The sequence below is a fragment of the Cricetulus griseus genome, chromosome X (assembly GCF_003668045.3).
Source record: "Cricetulus griseus strain 17A/GY chromosome X, alternate assembly CriGri-PICRH-1.0, whole genome shotgun sequence".
In the NCBI taxonomy this organism is placed as follows: Eukaryota; Metazoa; Chordata; class Mammalia; order Rodentia; family Cricetidae; genus Cricetulus; species Cricetulus griseus.
The window spans coordinates 36637186-36657719 of record NC_048604.1 but is presented as its reverse complement, the minus strand read 5'-3'; positions in this window follow the sequence as shown (position 1 = coordinate 36657719).

Here is a 20534-nt window from a genome sequence, read left to right as displayed (position 1 = left end):
TGATGCTGTTTTGTTTTTTTTGTTTGTTTGTTTGCTTTCGCTGTTGTTAGTTTTGCTTGTTTGCTTTCTTGTTTTTCTGAAGCAGTCTCACTGTGTAGCCCAGGTTAGCTTCAAACTCAAGATCCTCTTGCCTTAGCCCAAATCATCATAATCACTGATATTTTATTTCATTCATGGTGTTAATCATTTCTTTCCTCTTTTTGTCATTTTTTTTGCTAGATATTTGCTGATTTTCATCATATTTTCTAAGGACACATTTTCTGAATTTTGTTGTTGTTCCCTTCATTGATTTTTACTTATTTTCTTTGCTTGCTTTGGATTGATTTGAGGTTCTTGATGTATATTTGTCTTCTTTTGCTCGTGTGTGTGTGTGTGTGTGTGTGTGTGTGTGTGCGCGCGCGCGCGCGCGCGCGCATACGCGCGCGCTTGTGTGTGATATAAGGATTCATGCTTAGTCTTATTGAATCTCGTTATGCCATGTTCAGTTACTACCCTGGAGGCCTGTTCTTTTCTGAAGGTAAATGGAAGAGGAGTGGATCTGGGGGAGAGGGGAGGGCTGGAAGAAGTAGAGGTAGGGGAAACTCTGGCCAGGATGTAGTGTATGAAAGAAGAATAAATTAAAAAATTATCAGTCACTGACATAAAAGAACAAAGGGAGCTATAGCAAGATACCATGAACTTGTAAGGTATTCACAATATTTTATGAAACCCAAGTTGATATATGAAATAGTAGAATTGTGTTACCTTGGTTAGAATATATGGCAGTCATAGAAGAACCAGTTGATAAACAAGTGAAAACACACAAAGAGATAAGAATGAATATGGTATCATTTCTGAGCATAGAAGCCTGTCTGCCTGACACATGTTTACAAGAAGAGAGAGATGAGATTAGCTGTAGGTGTCGACAGATGTAAGAAAACATTGAAATCAATTAGTTTATACATTTGTATGTAATGGGTAGTCAAACAGGTTGACATTTCTTGAGGAGATCCAATGGAAGAAAAGCAAAGTTATCATAGCAATGAGGGTTTCCAAATATCGTTTCTGTACCGAGTTTATTGGTGGGTGTAAGATAAGGAGAATGTGACAAGGGAGGCAACCGTCTACACATAAGGTACCATTTCTATAGAAGTAGGAAGAGGGAAAAGTTGGAACCAAAACTAACTTTTCTAGTTTCTTTTTTGTTGCTGTGATAAAACACTAACTAAACACAATTTGGGGAAGAAAGAGTTTCTTTCAGCTTACTGGTTACAGGGAAGCCACAACAGTAGTTCAAGGGAAGCCAGGATTGGAGTTCAAGCCAGGTACCTAGAGGCAAGAACTGAAGCAGATTCTCATCATGGATGAGTGCAGCGTATTAGCTCACTCCCTTTGCTTTGGTCAACTACCTTTCTTATACAGCTCAAGCTCACCTGCCACAGTGGGCTGAGCCCTTCTATATCAATTAGCAATTAAGAAAATGTTTTGTAGACTTGGCCACAGGTCAAGCTGATCTGAAGAATTCTTGGGTTGAGGTTTGTTGTGTAACAGTTTCCTCAAGGATTGAAACAGTCCATTTGGCAGGGGATCTCTTTAAGCAGGAAAGTAAGCAATTCAAAATATCTCGAGGAAGTCCCTGAATCTGACGAGATTCACTAGGCCCCTCCCTCTCAGAGTAAGCAAAAAAAGTTGCAAAGAAGACTCTGACAAGTCAAATTGAAAAAGAAGACTGAGAACAGACCTAGAAGAAGTATAAACCAACCAAGCCACATGGAAGAGGTTTAGACCTGAGTCATTTGGATAGGATTCTCTCCAACATGTTGAGCTGCTGGCAAGCTGTGCAGTGTGCTCCAGGTTTCCCAGCTTTTGTGAGCTGTCACCCATGCTGGGGTGGGCCTTGGTGATGAAGCTGTCTTTGAGTCATTTCTGCTTCTGTAAGTAATCCTTAACCCGTATTCCTGTAACCCTAATAAAACTCATTGGCTCGCTAAGATGGACTTTGGTGGTGCCCATATTTTGGTCTCTTGTGGGTTCCCTATCTAGGGTGAGTACATGTGTGTGTTGCATCTCCCCAAGAAAAGTTTTGTCACACAACAGTGTTCCCTCTTCTCAGGTGACTCTATGTTGTGTCAGGTTGACAGCTGAAGGCAACTATGACACTAATTTATGATAATCTATGAGCTCTAGAATTAAGGGACCAAGTATATAAAGATAATCTTTAAAGTTGAAAAGGAAAACCTTATAGATATATGAGAAATAATATAAAGTAAATAAATTTATTTATTAAAAAAGAAAATAAATAATAAGATGTCATCTTTTGAGGATTGCTGTTTTCATCTTTCCCAAATGTTTAGCACAGAGCCTCCTTATTCACCAATGATTCTTAACAAATTTGACCAAAATGGAAACAATTTGCTCACCTCCAGGAAGCTATATACCTTCACCTTTTCAAAAAGATTAACAGTATCTTTAATCTCAGCTTCCAGGTACTGATACAATCTAAAGGGGCATTACTGTATAATGATCATTAACTTGGGATCCCTAGTTGAATTTCCTGTGTTCAAATACTTGCTGAGTCTACTTGGCACTTGACTGTGACTATCTTAATTATATTCTGAATGCCTGCCTCATTTTCCTCAGTTGTACACTGTGATCATAATACTGCCTATTATCCAGGTGGTTGTGAGTAATTAATAAATCCATATATATGATGATTTATTAATTCTTAGTACCCTGTAAACTGGAAATGCTAACTGCCATTTGTAGAATTACCTACAACATATAAGTATCTAAACTGGTTTTATATAGCTGCTTAGAAAATCAGTATGGCGATTCCACAGGAAAATGGGGATCAGTCTACCACAAGATCCAGCAATTCCACTCTTAGGCATATACCCAAAAGAAACACATTCATACAACAAGGAATCTGTTCAACGATGTTCATAGCAGCATTATTTGTAATAGCCAGAACCCGATAACAACCTAGATGCCCCTCAACTGAAGGATGGATAAAGAAAATGTGGTACATTTATACAATGGTGTGCTACTCAGCAGAAAAAAAAACAATGGAATCTTGAAATTCACAGGCAAATAGATGGAACTAGAAGAAACCATCCTGAGTGAGGTAACCCAGTCACAAAAAGACAAACATGGTATTACTCATTCATATATGGATTTTAGACATAGAGCAAAGGATTTCCAGCCCACATTCCACAATGCCAAAGAAATAGGAAACAAAGAGGGCCCTAAGAGAGACATACATGGTCCCCCAGAGAAGGGGAAAGGGACAAGATCTCAGCAAATTGGGAGCATGGGGGAGAGGAGAGGGATCTAGGAGAATGAGAAGGGGTGAAGAGAAGGGGTGAGGAGCACATGAGGGAGCAAGAAGTTTGAGTTGGTGGAAGAATAGAGGAGAGTAAGATAAGAGATACCATAATAGAGGGAGCCATCAAAGGTTTAAAGAGAAATCAGGCACTAGGGAGATTTCCAGAGATCCACAAGGATGACACCAACTAACAATCTAAGCAACAGCTGAGAGAAAGGCTACCTTAAATGCCCTTCCCTGATAATGAGATTGATGACTAACTTAAATGCCATCCTAGAGCCTTCATCCAGCAGCTGATGGAAGTAGAAGCAGACACCCACTACTAAACACTGAACTCAACTGGAACCCAGTTGCAGAGAATGAGGAGTGATGAGCAAAGTGGTCAAGACCAGGCTCACAAAACCCACAGAACCAGCTAACCTGAACAAAGGGGATCTCATGGTGCCCAGACTGATATCTGGGAAACCAAAATAGGACTGATCCAGACCCCATGAATGTAGGTGTCAGTCAGGAGACCTCAGAAATCTATGGGGCCTCTTATAGTAGATCAGTGCTTATCCCTAGCATAAGAATGGAGTTTGGGAGCCCATTCCACATAGAGGGATACTCCCTGAGCCTAGATACATGGGGGAGGGCCTAGACCATATCCCAAAGGATATGACAGACTTTGAAGATTCTCCATGGAAGGCCTCACCCTCCCTGGAGAGCAGAAAGGGCAGGGGAGGAAGGGAGAGAGTGGGAACTGGGATTGACATGTAAAACAATCTTGTTTCTAATTTAAATTAAAAAATGGAGAAAAATAATGGGCATTTATAGCAGTTACTTACACATAGCCCCTAAGTAACGGCTTTACTGATGATACACTTTGTTCTTATAACCTTATGATTACTTTTGTCTATCTTGCTCAGCTGAGAAAACCACAGAGATTACCATCTGCAGGCTATGGGAGACAGATTACCTGCGTTCCTAGCTAATTTTTGCTTTATAATCACAATGTGAACCACAAGTTATTGCAACTTACTGAACCTTGGATTTCTCACCTACAATTAGGGATAATGTCACGTAACTCATAAAATTCTTAGGGATCTTTCTTATTAATTCTTTGCTCATCATGCATCCTTATCCTGTTCATCTCCTTGTCCCTTCATATCCACCCTCTGGAGACTGGAGAGATGGCTCAGCAGTTAAGAGCACTGGCTGTTCTTTCAAAAGACCAGGTTTCAGTTCCCAGCACTTACATGGCAGGTCACAATGGTCTGCAACCCCAGTTCCAGGGGATCTGGTACCTCACAGTCATATATGCAAGTGAAATGCCAATGCACGTAAAAATAAATACGCCTATAAAAAAGAAAACATATCCACCCTCTGTCCTTGCAAACCCCCCCAAAAAAAAATAAAATGCCAAACATGAGGAAATAAAGTCTCAACATAGAAGCTGCAGTATAACACAGTGAGTCACACAGTATACCCTTTAGTCCATACATGTTTACTTGTACTTGTTCGTTCAATGAGTCATTGGTCTGGTTCGAACCCTCTGGCTTCTGCTACACCCTCGATACTGGACCCTCCCTGGGGCTCCCCTTGGATATCCTGTTGATGCCTTGTGTCATGGAGATTCTGCAGCTTTGGATCTGCAGGTCCAACCCCTTCACATTCTCCAGCAGATCATGTATCGGGTGGCTGTTGGGGTGGGCCTACTCATATTCCTGGTTCTGGGCCTGGCCCAGACTATGGGCCTGTCTTCGGCCCTCAGTTGCAACAGGAGCCACTGACATCAAAACAGAGCTCAGCTACAGCAGGGCCATGGACCCAGACATGGCCCTCGGCAATAGTCCGGGCCCAGATGTCACCACGGACCCGGATGGCAGCACAGGCCTCTTAGATCAGCATGACCCCTGTGGGGGAACATCTTTTGAATACAGACATGGTCACAGGTAGTGGACCAGCCTCCCGACATCTACAGAGCCCTCAGTGGTAACGGGAGCCACAGACATCAACACAGAGCATCATTGCTGTGTCAGGGACATGGACCCAGACATAAGCCTAGGAAACAGCCCAGGTATGAACATCATCATGGCCCTGGGTGGCAAGCAGGTCACTCGTGTCTGCTGGCTCCTCACCACCTCTCTCCCCAGAACATGAGTCTTTCTGCCTCTCTTGCATTTCTCCCATTTCCCCACCATATACTCATTCCCTATAATGGCACCCAATTTCTTGGCACCACATGACACTGGGTGGCTCATGGTTGATGTCTGCCCACCCAGGGCAAGTGTCCTGGGGTGAAGCTGTAGCTGTCCTCCTTGCACCTGGGCCTCATAGCACTGGTTAGCTCATGGTTTATCTCTGCCCTCTCAAGATAAGTGTCCTGTGGTCTTATTGCACGTAAGTAGAATAATATGGATATAATATGCTTGGTACAATGACTGGCACAGAGTAAGTCATCAATGAGAGTAAGTGGCCCATGTTTTAACTGTAGAGAAACAAAAAAGAGAGAGTATCAAAGTCCCTCAACCTGCTCACATGATCTTCTGTACATCAACCTGACTTCAATCTCCATGACGGAACAAAATAATTGTCTCCCAAAATGTTGACCTCTGGTCTCCACATGTATGTTGTGATGCACACAAATACCCCTCCTCCAAAAAATAAATCAATAACTGTAACAAATGGTTTGGTAAAAATTTGAGAAGTTTTATTTAAAAAAAAAAACAATGAATTGGATCAGAGCATGGCTCAGTTGCTAAAGTGCTTGCCTATCAAGCACTGGATTTGATCCACACAATTGCATAAACTCGATATAGCAGCAGGGGGGGTCAGAAGTTCAAGATCCTCCTCCTATACATAATGAGTTCAGGTCCAGGCTCTCATATATTCTCTGACACTGTGGAGCTCCGCAATTAGACATCTCTTCAGTGGTGAAGTATAGAAAATATATTCCTAAGACAAACTTAAAAATAGACTTCTTTCTTTTGACTCTCTTTGATCTCCTTTTTCTGCCTGGTATATTCTTTTCACCCTTTCTGATCCCAGGTGGGTTGAATACAGTAAGAAACATTCCACATGTCTTGGAAATCTGAGTAGGAATGGGAGAAAGAGGATAGTCCATGTGTATGTTCTACAAGGGGAAGAGGGTGGGAGACAGGAAAGAGAGAGATTATGCACACCTTTTTCTGTGCTCTCATTCACCTCATTTTAAGCAAAAGTAAGATGTGAAGTGCAGACAGAAGTGGTGGCAGATATTTGTAATCCCAACACTTAGATACTGAGGCTGAAGGACTGTAACTCAAGGTCAGTTTAGGCTATGTCACAAGAATTTTGTCTCACAAAAGGTAGGGGGAAAAACCAAAGAATATCTTTAGTTTGTGTGTGTTATGTTTATGTAGCCTTGTTTCTTGGTTTAAAAAAAATCAATACCCTTTATAAGCCCAAGAAATGTAGTTGAAAACTATTTACAGTGAACGTCTAAGATGAAATGGATGGTATAATAAAATCATACTTTGTGGATTGATTTATCTAACTAAATCAATGAGTAAAAGCAGTCTGTCATATTCCTGGAGCAAGCCTGAATAGCCTTGCTCTATGTTCCAGGTTCCTATGTTACTTCCTCCACCCTAAAACTGTTTCTACCACTAAACATGCACACAATTAGCTTTGCCAAGGTTACAACAACATGAGAAATTGTTATTTTGTGGGGACTTCGAACTAGAATAGTAAGAGAGAGTTTTGTCAGGAGAGCTGTTTCAGTCTAGGTTTCTCACACTATTATATAGCTATTAGACACTGTAGAGTTTTATTAAATACCCTCAAATTCATTACCATTTCTTGCATTCAGAAACAAGGTCAACATTCCTTCCCCTTCTATCAAGGTGGGTTTGTAACTAATTCAACCAGCACAATATGGCAGCAATTATACTACACAACTTCCATTGTTAGGTTATAAAAAGCTTATCCAGCTTCCACCTGCTTCTTCTAAGATAATCCATGTGAGGAAAGCCAATTTCTACGTAAGAAGCTTAATTGTTCTAAGACTAAAATTTCAGCTAAATCCATTCTTATAGCCATCTCTACAAAGTCACCAGACATGGGTATGTAGTGATACCATCTTGAATTTTCCATACCATCCTATCCCTCACTAGGTACTTAGCAAAGCTCTGAACAACTTTCTGATCCTCAAAATATATTGTTGTGAAAGCAAGATTGCAGTAGTTCATTATGTAGGAATTATGACTCATGCAGGAATTGCAGATGTTTCTTTAAAATTTAAAGATGTGAAACTATGAAATAATACAAATATGTCCCAGGCTTCTAGCATATAACTCTAAAAGCGCTTGGAATCTCCAAAGAGATAAGTATCTTTTTTTTGTATGTTAGCAAGATGATTGATGGTTAAAGGGCCTGGTTGCCAGGGAAACCAACCACATGATGAGAGGATTAAAACTTAAGCTCATCTTTCAGTCTCCCAAGAGAGAAGAAGAACTGAAAGCTTAGTTGATCAATGACAATGGCGTAATCAATTGTGTCTGTGCAATAGTCTTCACACACACAAAGGCAGAATTCAGAGTTTCTCAGTTGGCAAACACATATCAACTCAATAAAGACAGAAGTTACTGCATTTCGGGACATTTACGGGCCTTGGGCTATGTACTTCTTCATCTGGATCCTTTCCTTCTTAAAATTGTTTATATTTATTTTATTATTTTAGGTGTATGAGTATTTTGTCTGTTGGTATGTATGAGCAACATATATGTGTACTGGTACCCTTGAAGGTCAAAAGAGGACATCAGATCCTCTGGAACTGGAGTTACAAACAATTATGCACTGTCATGAGGGTGCTGTGAACTGAACCTAGATCCTCTACAAAATAATAAGTCCTCTTAACTTCTGAGCCATCTTTAACCCCCTCTCTCTTTTCTTAGTCTTTGTATGTGTCTGTATGATATGTGTATATTATATAAGTACATGTTTTTGTCTATGAGAGTATGGGCCCATATACATGAATATTGGAGGTCAGCTTTGAGTGTCAGTTCTCGTGTGTGTGTGTGTGTGTGTGTGTGTGTGTGTGCTGGTTTCTAAGTGTGTGAGTATGGGCATGCTATGGCACCTGTGTGGGTGCCATAGGACAACCCAACCTGAAAGAATCAGATCTCACCCTGTGCCATATAGGTTTTTTTTTTTTTTTTGGTTTTTCAAGACAGGGTTTCTCTATGTAGCTTTGGAGCCTATCCTGGCACTTGCTCTGGAGACCAGGCTGGCCTCAAACTCACAGAGATCCACCTGCCTCTGCCTCCCGAGTGCTGGGATTAAAGGCATGGACCACCAATGCCCAGTGCCATATAGATTTTGAGGATTGCACATACCTCATCAAACTCAACAGCAAGAGCATTTATCTGCTGAGTCATCTCACTGGTCCGGCCAGGTTCTACTGACTTTTCTAGCTTATTAAAAACATGAGAAAGGAATAATAGGACTTCTCAATTTATTTATTTATATTGAAAATTCCTACAATATATTCTGATCACAGTTTCCCCTCCCTCATCTCCTCCTAGATCTTTCCCATATTCCCACTTATCAACTCCACACTTTCTTTCTTTCTCTAGAAAACAAAGAGGCAAATAAAGCAAAACAAGAATAATAATTTTTAAGTGAAAAAGCACAAGCAACACCCAGAGAAAGAGCAAAAGAGAAAGAAACAAAACCCTAAAAACAACAAATTGGAAACCATAATATACAAGCAAAGACCAACAAGATTAAAAAAAAATGCCTAAAGTTATATGAGACCAAAGATTGCACAAAACACCACTGAATTCATTTTGTGTTGGCTATCTACTACTGGACATGGGCCCTCCCCATCTATGTGGTTTATATGGCCAGTGAGACTCCATTGGAGAAAACTGATTTTTTCTTTTGAAAGTGGTTGTCAATTGAAGGGTTTTGGGGGGAGGAGTTAGGGATGTAATATTGTGTCCACTTCCCCCACTCAGCACTGGTCTTTGTCTGACTTGAACCTGTGCAGGCTCTGTGCATTTTGCCACAGTCTCTGTGAGTTCATATGCATACCAGTCCTGTCCTGTCTGGACTACACTGTTTCCTTGGTGGCCTCCATCCCCTGTGGCTCTTAACAATCTTTCTGCCTCCTCTTCCATGGGGTTCTCTGAGCCCTGAGAGGAGAGAGTTGATGATGACATCCAATTTAGGGCTCAGTGTTTCAAAGTTTCTCAGTCTCCACACATTATCCAGTTGTAGATCTCTGTGTCAGCCACCATCTACTGCAACAGGAAGCTATTCTGATGATGTCAAAGTGAAATACTGATCTATAAGTACCTTCATATGTACTGCAGGAAGATGCTTCTCTGATGATGGCTGTGCAAGGCCCTGATCAATGAGTATAGAAAAATGTCATTAGGAGTCATTTTATTGCTATGCTCCTTAAACAGAACAATAGTATTTGTTTTCCCCTAGGCCTATGTCCTGTATGGTCTCAGATACTTAGCCACCTGAGCAGTATCAGGCATGGGTTCCATCTCATGGAGTGGAATTGAAGCCTATCAGATTGCGATTGTTACTCTCACAGTGTCTGGGCCACTATTATACCACAGCATAAAATAGGCAGGGATTTCCTAATTTATAGTCCAAGTATAGGGGATAAGCTATACTTGTGACTAACACCGGAAGTAGGTGGGTGTAATTTTTTGACACTGAGACATCAGCTTGTATAATCTGATACTATATCCAGATGGATATTGTCATAATTGAGCTAAAGTATAGAACACCCGGTTGGTGTCCAATGCAGAACTGGTTAATGGTAGAGAGGAGACCCTGTATAATTTTGGTAATCTGAAGGCAAGTGTGGATAAAGTAGGAAAATACCTTGTGTTTTTCCCTCCCCATTTTTAAGACAGAGGCACAAGATGCCATACCAATGGCATACTCTTCTTATAGAACATAATCTTGGCTTTCCGGTAATACCCCTCTCCTATCTCCTTTAAGCACACTTTAAAAACTGAGACCATGGCCAAACACAAAGAGATAGTAAGGCAAATTTGCTCTGATCCCAGAGATGGAAGAACAGAGAGAGAAAACTAAGCACTTGGGTGAAATTGATACTTCCTAGTGCCCTTTCAAAATGGAAGTGCCAGGTGGGCTAGGATTTATTTCTTAAATTGTTCTTGTTTCTTCTTATCCTGAGAATTTACCAGAAAGCATAGCTGCAAATGCTGCTTCCTCCCCATCATCAGCATAGCTGCCTTCTCTTGTTGCCTCACATGCACTCACTCTGAGACATTGAAAATGCTGACAGTCATAGCCACCCCGCCTCAGAAGACTCCAGAGAGCCAGTGAGATTGGGGCAAACTGACTGAGGAAGTTCTATCACCTTGTTTTCAGCCATAAACTAAGTTGACAGAAATAGTGATTTCCCTCCCCTTAAGGTGCAAAGCCAACTTTCTCATTAGTCAATGTTACTTCTCCTTAGTAGCTTTTTGCAAATGATCCCAAAGTCATTTGCATATTCATTGACATGTATGTGGCACTGATATAGAGTATGCTAAGTATAACTCTAGATCAGAACTTGGAAAACTGAGTTTCACTCCATACATCTAGAACTTCCTAGTTTAATAAATTTCGCAAGTCAATTCCCCTTTCTGAGTTTGAGTCTTTTTATGAGAAAAAAAATGATGACTTTTGACTAGTAGACTTCTGAATATCTTTACCCTCTAAAGTTATAGAAGTCTAGTAAAAATAAGCATCTCATTCTACAAGATCTATTTGGGCCCATACTTTCAGAAGTTTCAATTCATGATTGGCTGACTCCATTGCTTCTACAGATGGAGGAAGGCAGACATATTTTGGAAAGGTATTGCAGAAGGAAGCTCATGTAGCACATGGATTACCTCATATAGCCAAGAAGCATAATGGAGACATAGAAATGAATTGGGGATTAGCTACACCTCTCAAACTCAGACCCACAGTGATCTACTTCCTACAAACAGGCCTTTTTTCAAATAACACATTTAGTTATGAAGTCATCGAAGATTAATGCACTGATAGTATTATCCTCATGTTCCAATCACTTCTCAGTAGACAGGACAATCAGACAGAAATTTAACAAAGAAAAAGATAGAAACTAACAGAAGTTAGGACCCAATTGAGATTAACAGACATCTATTGAACATTCCATTCAAACACAAAATAATACACTTTCTTCTCAGTGCCACATGGAACCTTCTCTAAAATCAACCACATACTCAGCAACATACAAAACCTCAACAGGAAGAAAAAATTGGAATAACCCCCTGTATCTTATCAGACCACCATGTTTTAAAGTTAGAATTCAACAACAACACAAATTACAGAAATCCTACAAACTCGTGGAAATTGAACAATACACAAATGCACCATTCCTGGGTCAAGGAAGAAATTAAAGACTTCCTAGAATTCAATGAAAATGAAGACACAAATACCCAAACTAATGGGACACTTTGAAAGAAGTGCTAAGAGGAAAGTTCATAGTACTAAGTGCCCACATGACGAAACTGGAGGAAAGTCACACTAGAGAATTAACAACACAAACAAAAGCTCTAGAACAAAAGGAAGCAAACTCTCCCCTGAGGAGTAGATGCCAGGAAATGATCAAATTGAAGGCAGAAATCAATACAGTAGAAACTAGGAACACGATACAATGAATCAATGTAACAAAGAGTTGGTTCTTTGAGGAAATCAACAAGATAGGCAAACCTTTATCCTAACTAACCAAAAGGCAGAGAGAGAACATGAAAATTAACAAAATCAGAAATGAAAAGAGGGACATAACAACACACACAGAGGAAATCCAGAGAATCATCAGGTCCTACTTTGAAGACCTGTACTCCACAAAATTTGAAAGTTTAAAGGAAATGGACAATTTTCTGGATAGATATCACTTACCAAATAAATGAAGAACAGATAAGCAACTTAAACAGACCTATAACCCCTAATGAAATAAAAGCAGTCAACAAAAGTCTCCCAACCAAAAAAAGCCCAGGGCCAGATGGCTTCAGTGCAAAATACTAACAGAAATTCAAATAAGAGCTAAAACCACTGGGTGTTGGTGGCACACGCCTTTAATCCCAGCACTGGGGCGGCAGAGGCAGGAGGATCTCTGTGAGTTCGAGACCAGCCTGGTCTACAAGAGCTAGTTCCAGGACAGCCTCCAAAGCCACAGAGAAATCCTGTCTCGAAAAACAAAAAAAAAAAAAAAAAAAAAAGAACTAATACCAATACTCCCCGAAGTCTTCCACACAATAGAAGCAGAGGGTTCATTGTCAAACTCTCTTTACAAGGCTTCAATAACCTTGATACCCAAGACACACAAAGACATAACTAAGAAAGAGAACTACAGACCAATATCCCTCATGAACATTGATGAAAATTTCTCAATAAAATATTGGCAAATCCAATCCAAGAACACATCAGAGGAATCACCCACCATGATCAAGTAGGCTTCATCCCAGGGATGCAAGGATGGTTCAACATACAAAAATCCATCAATGTAATCCACCATATAAACAGACTGAGGAAAAAAGCCACATGATCATCTCACTAGATGCTGAAAAAGCCTTTGACAAAATCTAACAACCCTTCATGATAAAGGTCTTCGAGAGATCAGGGATAACAGGAACATACCTTAACATAATAAAAGCAATATACAGCAAGCTGACAGACAACATCAAATTAAATGGAGAGAAACTCAATGAAATTCCTCTAAAATCAGGTACAAGACAAGGATGTCCACCCTTTCCGTACCTCTTCAATATTGTCCTTGAAGTTCTAGCTAGAGCAATAAGACAACAAAAGGAGATCAAGGGGAAACAAATGGGAAAGGAAGAAATCAAAGTTTCATTATTTGCAGATGATATGATAGTCTACATGAGTGACCCGAAAAACTCTACCAGGGAACTCCTACAGCGGATAAGCAACTTCAGCAAAGTGGCAGGATACAAGATTAATGCAAAAAAGTCTGTAGCCCTACTATATAGCAATGATACATTGGTGGAGAAAGAAAACAGAGAAACATCACCCTTTAAAATTGCCACAAACAATATAAAATACCTTGGGACAATGCTAACCAAAAAAGTGAAAGACCTCTACAGTAAGGATTTTGAGTCTCTAAAGAAAGAAATTAAAGAAGATACTAGAAAATGGAAGGATCTCCCATGTTCTTAGATAGGCAGGATCAACATAGTAAAAATGTCAATCTTGACAAAAGCAATCTACAGATTTAATGGAAGCTCCATCAAAATACTGGTACAATTCTTCACAGACCTTGAAAGAACAATATTCAACATTATATGGAAAAACCAAAAACCCAGGATAGCCAAATAACAACCCTGTACAATCAAGGAACTTCAGGAGGCATCACCATCCCTGATTTAAAGCTCTATTATAGAGCTATATTCCTGAAAAACAACTTGGTATTGGCACAAAAATAGACAGGTAGACCAATGGAATCGAGGCAAAAACCTTGATATTAAGCCACACACCTATAAACACCGGATTTTTAACGAAGAAGCTAAAGTTATACAATGGAATAAAGAAAGCATCCTCAACAAATGGTGTTGGCATAACTGGACGATGGCATGCAGAAGACTACAGATAGATCCATGTCCACCGCCCTGTACAAAACTTAAGTCCAAATAGATCCAAGACTTCAACATAAATCTAGCGACATTGAACCTATTAGAAAATAAAGTGGCAAATACCCTTGAACAAATTGGTTCAGGAGACCTCTTCCTGAACATTACACCAGTAACACAGACACTGTGATTGACAATAAATGGGAACTCCTGAAACTGAGAAGCTTCTGTAAGGCACAGGGCAAAGTCAGCAAGACAAAACAGTAGCCCACAGAATGGGAAAAGATATTCACCAACCCCACATCTGACAGAGGGCTGATCTCCAAAATTTGCTAAGAACTCAAGAAGCTAGTTTCTAAAACACCAAATAATCCAATTAAAATGTGGGGTACAGAACTAAATAGACAATTCTCAATAGAGAAATCTAAAATGGATGAAAGACACATAAGAAAGTGTTCGACATCCTTAGCCATCAGGGAAATGAAAATCAAAACAACTCTGAGATACCATCTTACTACTGTCAGAATGACCAAAATCAAAAACACTAATGACAGTTTGTGCTGGAGAAGATGTGGAGAAAGGGGAACACTCCTCAACTGCTGGTGGGAGTGCCAACTCTTACTGCCACTTTGGAAACCAGTACGTGATTCCTCAGGAAAATGGAAATCAGTCTACCACAACATCCAGCAATTCCACTCTTAGGCATATACCCAAAAGAAGCACATTCATACAACAAGGACATCTGTTCAATGATGTTCAAAGCAGCATTATTTGTAATAGCCAGAACCTGGAAGCAACCTAGATGCCCCCAAATGAAGAATGGATGGATAAAATGTGGTACATTTACACAATTGAGTACTACTCAGTGGGGAAAAAAAAAACAAAAACAATGGAATCTTGAAATTCGCAGGCAGATGGATGGAACTAGAAGATACCATTCTGATCGAGGTAACCTAGTCACAAAAGGAGAAACATGGTACGTACTCACTCATATATGGATTTTAGACATAGAGCAAAGGATTACCAGCCTACATTCCATACTGCCAGAAACGTAGGAAACAAGGACCTTAAGAGAGACATGCATGGTCCCCTGGAGAAGGGAAAAGGGACAAGATCTCCTGAGCAAATTGGGAGCATGGGGGGAAGGGGGAGCAAGGAGAATGAGAAGGGGAGAAGAGGAGGGGTGAGGAGGACATGAGGGAGCAGGAAGGTTGAGTTGGAGGGAAGAATAGAGGAGAGCAAGATAAGAAATACCATAATAGAGGGACCCATTATAGGTTTACAGAGAAATCAGGCACTAGGGAAATGTCTGGAGATCTATAAAGATGTCCCCAACCAACAATCTAAGTAACAGAGGACAGGCTACTTTAAATGCCCTCTCCTTATAATGAGATTGATGACTAACTTATATGCCATCCTATAGCCTTCATCCAGGAGCTGATGGAAGTAAAAGCAGACACCCATAGCTAAACACTGAACTGAACTGGAATGCATTTACAGAGAAGGAGAAGTGATGAGCAAAGTGATCAAACCAGGCTGTTGAAACCCACAGAAACAACTGACTTGAACAAGGGGGAGCTCTTGGTTCCCACACTGAAAGCTGGGAAACCAGCATGGGACTGATCCAGACCCCAGGAACATGGGTGTCAGTAAGGAGACCTCAGAATTTTATGGAGCCTCTTATAGGAGATGAGTACTATCCCTAGCATAGGATTGGACTTTGGGAGCCCATTCCACATAGAGGAATATTCCCTGACCCTAGACACAAGGGGGTGGGCCTAGGCCCTATCCCAAAGGATATGACAGACTCTGAAGACCCCCCCATGGAAGGCCTCACCCTCCCTGGGGAGCTGAAAGGGTATGGGATAGGTAGGGTATTATTTGTGTGGGGCAGGGGAGGAGTGGAGCGTCAGGGAACTGGGATTGACATGTAAAACAATCTTGTTTCTAATTCAAACAAAAAAATGGAGAAAAAAGTGGAGTAAAGAACTAAATAGAGAATTCTCAATAGAGGAGTCTCAAATGGCTGAAACACACATAAGAAAGTTCTGGAGAAGATGTGGAGAAAGGGAAACACTCCTCCACTGCTTGTGGGAGTGGCAACATGTACAGCCCCTTTGGAAATCAGTTTGGACATTCCTCAGGAAAACGGGAATCAGTCGACCACAAGATCCAGAAATTCCACTCTTAGACATATACCCAAAAGATGCACATTCATACAACAAGGACATCTGTTCAACTGTGTTCATAGCAGCAATATTTGTAATAGCCAGAACTTGGAAGCAACTAGATGCCCCTAAACTGAAGAATGGATAGAGAAAATGTACAATTACACAAGACAGTACTACTCAGCAGAAAAAAAAAAAGGAATGTTGAAATTGTCAGGCATATGGATGGAACTAGAAGAAACCATCTGGAAAAAAATAAACCATCCTGAGTGAGGTAACCCAGTCACCAAAAGAGAAACATGGTATGTACTCACTCATGTATGAATTTTAGATCTAGAGCAAAGAAGCAGCAGCCTACATTCCACATCACCAGAAAAACTAGGAAACATGGAGGACCTTAAGAGAGACATACATGGTCTCCCAGAGAGGGGGAAAGGGACAAGAGCTCCTGAGAAAATTGGGAGCATCGGGGAATTGGAGAGGGAGTTAGGAGAAAGAGAAGGGGAGAGGAGGACATGAGGGAGCAGGAAGTTTGAGTGGGGGGGAGAATAGAGGAGAGCTAAAAAAGAGATACCATTATAGGTTTAAAGAGAAATATGGCACTGGGGAAATGCCCAGAGATCTACAAGGATGACCTCAACTAACAATCTAAGCAATAGTGAAGAGGCTACCTTAATACCCTCCCCCAATAATGAGATTGATGACTGACTTATTTTCCATTCTAGAACCTTCATCCAGTGGCTGATGGAAGCAGAAGCAGACACCCACAGCTAAACACTGAACTGAACTCCTGGAATCCAGTTGCAGAGAGGGAGGATTTATGAGCAATGGGGTCAATACCAGTCTGGAGAAACCCACAGAAACAGCTGACTGAACAAGAGGGAGCTCATGGACCCCAGACTGATAGCTAGGAAACCAGCATAGGATAGGCCCAGACCCACTAATCCTTCGTGTCAATTAGGAGGCCTGGGCAATCTATGGTGCCTCTGGCAGTGGATCAGTATTTATCCTAGTTTACAAATGGACTTTGGTAGCCGATTCCACATAGAGGGATACTCTCTCAGCCTAGACACATGGGGGAGGGCTTAGGCCCTGCTCTAAATGATATGACAGACTTCGAAGATCCTCCATAAAAGGCCTCATCCTCCCTGGGGAGCAGAAAGGGTTTGGGATAGGGGATGGGTGGGATGCAAGGAGGAGGGGAGGAAAAGGGAACTGGGATTGACATGTAAAACAAGCTTGTTTCTAATTTAAATTATAAATATCTGGGGGAAAAAAAGAGTCAACAAACCATCTTTGCTCACAGTGCAGTCATCGAGGCCAGTGGTCTGTTGTTTGTTTCTCTTACTTGTAGACCATTTTTCATTTGTTTTCTCCTTACAATCCCTCTTTCCTTTTAACTTTTTTATTTTGTAATTTTCTTTGGTATTTACATTAGTAGACAATGAAATTAGCAGGCACAAGGGAAGAGATAAGAAGAAACATGGTGATACAGATAAATGAATTTGGCTTCTTTTTACTGGCCATTTGTGAAAGGTTTGTTGAAGGTGGAGGTAGAAATTAGTTTCAAAACAAGTTTGGGGGTTATTTCTGGATTTCCTGTCCCCTGTATTCATGGAAAATTCAGAGCACTCGGTATGAATATATAATAGCATGCCCAGTTTTCTTGTGTGGTTTGTGGAAACTGGTCACATCGCTTTATAGCCACACCACATATATTTAAAGGCTATGGCTATGCAATGGGGTTTTAGCTCAAATGATTCAGAAAATTGCTTCAATCGTTTACTTTGTCAGAGCAGTTCTAGCTAGTGCTTTGAGAAGTAGGTGAAGAAGAGGGTAATTTGTGTCTTCTATTTACACTATCCAGGACTTTCAAATTAAACAAGATTATTTTCCTCCCCAATTTTAGAAGACAGAAGTTGGATCTACACTCTCCCAACTCTGTGACCCTATGGACCTTGCAGACTTACTTTCCCCAACTGGGTTTCCACTTTCACTTGTAAAATGAAGACCTGAACTATCCCATCATGGGTAGTCCATGGGATACTCATGGGATATGATCATTGATAAACAAAATGATTACTTAAATGAAGAAAACTACTGCTCTTAACATGTTCTGTATCTTCTCTTGCTTCCCAACGTGAAAACAGAAACACATGGTGAAAATATATTTTCAAGGGCTGGTTAATGTGGGAGTGTTTACTTATCATACAAGAAGCCCTGGGTTCTGTCACCAGCACCATATATGACCAGGCATGGTTTTGTACACCTGTAATCCCAGTACTCAGGTAGTGAAGGCAAGATGATCAGAACTTCATTATTATTTTTGACTACTGAATGAGTTACAGGCCAATGTAGGCTGAAAGCAACTATCTCAAAGAGGGATGGAGAGAGAGAGAGAGAGAGAGAGAGAGAGAGAGAGAGAGAGAGAGAGAGAGAGGGAGGGAGAGTCATTTTCAACCAAAATAATCCTCTCAGTTAGCATGTATTCTGGTTTCCCTCTGATAAGCTTTTGCATTTTGTGTCGTTTACATTTGCTCATGACAAGAAGCAGGACCATAGGTAGAGAAGTAAAGGCAGAGTCTGGAGTCAGTGAGCTGCACAGCTAACCGACAATCCTCTTTTCTTCTTAGGTGTCAGAAATGACCTTGGTTGTTTATAGACAAGGAATGATTCCAAGGAAGCAAACAGAGAAAATGGACTAGAAGTCTGCTTGACTCCCTCGCCTCACCCAGACACTCCATAGTCTCTTTCATGAACCTGTATGTACTTAGCTATGCTTAAGCACAGTGGGCAGTCAGTTTTTAAATAACGGACTTCAATGCTTCTTGCCTGAGAAGACATTAGATAAACAAGGAAAATGGAACAGAGAGCAAGAAAGAGCGAGCTAGAGAGAGTGCATGACAGCAAGGTGGGGGACAAATGAGAAAAAATGGGAGAGAAGCAAGTACATGTTAGAGAGAGTGGTGAAATCTGCTTTATCTGTCACATAAAAGGAAGTAAAAACCTAAGCCAGCTCCAACAGAATTGGCCATGTGATATTTATAAAAGCCCATATAAGGAAATGCCACACTGCAGCTTGTCAATCCTGCCAATTCTGTGCATTTTCTATGCCGTTTGAGATTTCACTTTGCTAGAGTTAAGGAGAAACACTTATTACTGGGAAATGGCCTCTTCCAAGCCCGGGAAGGATGGAGCTACAGCAGAAAAGAAGAGTTTTAAGTGTGAAAGGACATGCTGATAGCTCAGGAATCTGGCTTGCCAGCCTGTGTTGTCTTCTGTCTGGCAATGGATTCTCAGGCAAATCCTCATTCTATGATATTACTTTTCCACTTGAGAATTTAGAAACCTCTAACTACAAGCCTTAATAAGTTATTTTCTAAGATAATATACCAAATATTGAGTACTTAAGATGGTTTTTTGCTGAAATACCTTGGAATTGGATTTCTACGCAGTCTCCTAGATAGTTTCGGCTGTCAGCCGGACACAGACCAGAGTTACTTGAGGAAGTCTCAATTGGCAGATCCCCTCTTTCACACTGACCTGTGGTCAGGACTTTGCAGTCTTTTATTGATTGCTAATTGATGTAGGAGGGTCTCGCCTACTGTTAGCAGAGTCACCTTAGGGAAGGTGGTTTAGGGTTGTATAACAAAACTGGTTGAGCACAGGCCAGAAGGAGTGAGCCAGGAGGCACCATTCCTCCATGGTTTCTGCTTAAGTTTCTACTCGAGTTTCTGCCCTGATTTCTCTCAGTAATGGACTGTGACCTGGAAATATAAGTCAAATAAACCCTTTCCTCTCCAAGTTGCTTTATATTATAGTCAATGTGTTTATCACAGCAATAGAAGCAAACTAAAACAGCAACTAATGCTGCCATCTTGTGGCCTAAAACTTGTCCTTTTGTTCAGAAGATTACCTCAGACAAGGACACCAATGATGATTTTTATTTTGGTTTATTATACACATTACTTTTATAGTGAAAAATAAAATTTAACTATATAATAATTTTCAAGAGGCCCAATGTGAATATTGTGCAGTGATAAGAATTATTTACAACGACACTGACAGTATGGATGGGTTTTACAAGCACAGTATTGAGCAAAAGGAGCCAGAAGCAAAAAATGCACAGCAAATAACTTCTTTTTAATTCTTTAATTACTACTCATATTTACATATCCATCCTCCCATTCCCTCGACCTCCCATCCTACCTTGTTCCCCACCAATCCCCCCAACCCATTCCCCAACTCCTTCCCAGGGATAGTGAGGCCCTTCACCAGGGACCTTCAAAATCTGTCATATCGTTTGGGGGAGGACCTAGGCCCTTCTTGCTGTATCTGGGCTGCAAGAGTATCCCTCCATAAGGAATAGGCTCCCGAAGTTCATTTGTGCTCTAGGGTTAAAGCCTGGCTCCACTGTTAGAGGTCCCATAGGCTGTGTTGGCCTCCTAGCTG